General features: G+C 39.4%; 1 long non-coding RNA gene across 1 annotated transcript; it reads right to left on the bottom strand.

The window, feature by feature from the left end:
• Window positions 1-377: 377 nt before the first annotated feature.
• LOC121329404 lies at window positions 378-1,953 on the bottom strand. Its single transcript, XR_005951771.1, has 3 exons — window positions 1,324-1,953; window positions 1,028-1,092; window positions 378-882 (listed from the first exon to the last, which is right to left on the bottom strand). It is a non-coding gene; the product is annotated as an uncharacterized LOC121329404 (long non-coding RNA).
• Between the last annotated feature and the right edge of the window lie 303 nt (window positions 1,954-2,256).

The raw sequence follows: 2,256 nt of genomic DNA, 5'->3' as shown, positions 1-2,256 counted from the left end.
GCTGTTGCGGCTGCAGCTGGTGTTCAGATATTTGGTAGTACACTTCTGTAGGGCAGGTTCTTCAAATTAGCCTTATTACAAACAGAGAGCAATCTTTATAAGAGAGGCAAACAGACAGATCACTTTGCAATCTTTATATCACAGGCAGGCAGATTGCTTTGCAATCTTTATAAAAGGCAGACAGATCGCTTTGCAATCTTTATATCAGAGGCAGACAGATCGCTTTGCAAACTTTATAAGAGAGACCAACAGATTGCTTTGCAGTCTTTATAAGAGACAGACAGACAGATCGCTTTGCAGTCTTTATAAGAGACAGACAGACAGATTGCTTTGCAGTCTTTATAAGAGACAGACAGACAGATCGCTTTGCAGTCTTTATAAGAGACAGACAGACAGATTGCTTTGCAGTCTTTATAACAGAGGCAGACCGATCGCTTTGTAGTCTTTATAAGAAACAGACAGATCGCTTTGCTCTATTGCTACCTGCGGCTACAGTTTCACTTTCCCCTTTTAGAGTAACACAGATACTATATCATCATTTTATTTGATTGACAAACACCACAGTATACTGAATATATATGGAAAAACAAACCCAACACCTATTTATACAGCAACAAACATGATCTCACGGGTTCTTATCCAGGCTTAAAGAAACACATCCAACTGGTTGAAGTGGGGCTGGGGGTGTTAAACATATGTGCTGATGGATTGCTTGGTTTGAGACGGACTCTCCTTTGTCCTTTCTTTATTCTTTATCTCCTTGCAGAAGCTTTCATAGGTTGAGATAATGGCAGATAAGAGAGCTGCTAATGTTGCACCAACCGCTGTCCACAATGAGTAACCATATTCAAAACTGGGGAAGCCTGGGATTTTTAGAGAGACCTGGTAAAAAGAAGCAACGTAGTAATGCAATATACTGGCTGTAAAAAACAAAACCTTCTCACAGGCTTGTGTGTAGCCATGCATGCATAATAATGACATTTAGAGTACAGAAAAACATCAATAATAATAAAAAAACAACATTTACCTCATATTGGTGAATATGGTAAACATACACACAGTATCTAATTATGGCACCAGTAGAAGACACTCCTGAAACACAAAATGATAATAATAATAATAAAAACAATAATAAGGGTAAGAATAATAACTGGAAGATACATGATTAATCTCTTTGCTGTAAAAAGATTTTAATATTTGTAGTAACATTTGCAATGGATGCTTTATAGAACCATGTGGGAGTTCTAGAAAATTCTCTCTTAAACAGAACAACAGTGCTAGAGGCATCTTGCAATCAGCCTATTCCCCCTATTTATAACTCACCTACTAGGAAATACAATGCAGCAGCCAGTCTCTGCAGCCGCCTTCTCATCATGGCATCTCTACAGTAATGGAAGTGTCTGAATCCTAGAAGCAGGCACAAGAAGGCAGCCACACTCACAATGCTGGAGGTGATCATCAGAGACCTCGTCACCACTATGGTTGCTAAAAATTGTGGGGGAATGATAAAGAGAATGTAGAACGTGCAGCCTTATGCATTAAATCCGATGCACATTGTGACTTTCAAAACGTATTTTAAAATGTTTGCTAAAATGTCACTTTGTTTTCTATATGGATGTTACTTGTTGCATAGCACCACTTGGTGGCTGGAAATGGTATTATACTTTACGGCACTGAAGTCAAAGTTGAACAATAAACTAGACTGGGTTTGTGGTACACAATAAACAGCGAGTTATGCTGCAGATATGAAGGTGGGGCTTGCATTCTTCAAAGCTGGGTTAAATCTGATTATAAATGGTTTCTTCCTTGTACATTGGCACTTGGTGTCTGTTTAGCGGTGAAAACAATGTTTTAATTGAATTTCTCTACCCCCTCCTTTCACCGGTGGGTTTACAATGAACACAGAGCATGCATTATTGTTATTGCATACGTGGGTGTGGGTTCAGGTAAGAACTGAAAATGTCGCATGTCCATATTTTAACAAACTTGTCCCACACACATTCTCTCCAGAGAGCCCGGCAGCGGATACTCAGCATCACCGACCCTTTGCTGTTTATCTAGAAAGAAAGCGAAACCGGAGCTGCACCACAAGCGCATGCACTGTATTGTCGCTGTATGTGTAGCTATACCACATCACACCGTTTGAACACTGGCCTCGCAGCTGTTTGCACGGTTGCTGTATTTACAAATATGGCAAAGTTATTATGGACAAGCAAGAAATAAATTATTACTATTAGTAGTGCCTATAATATAGTC

The sequence above is a fragment of the Polyodon spathula genome, chromosome 16 (genome assembly GCF_017654505.1).
Source record: "Polyodon spathula isolate WHYD16114869_AA chromosome 16, ASM1765450v1, whole genome shotgun sequence".
NCBI lineage: Eukaryota > Metazoa > Chordata > Actinopteri > Acipenseriformes > Polyodontidae > Polyodon > Polyodon spathula.
This window is presented reverse-complemented; position numbering and strand designations above follow the sequence as displayed.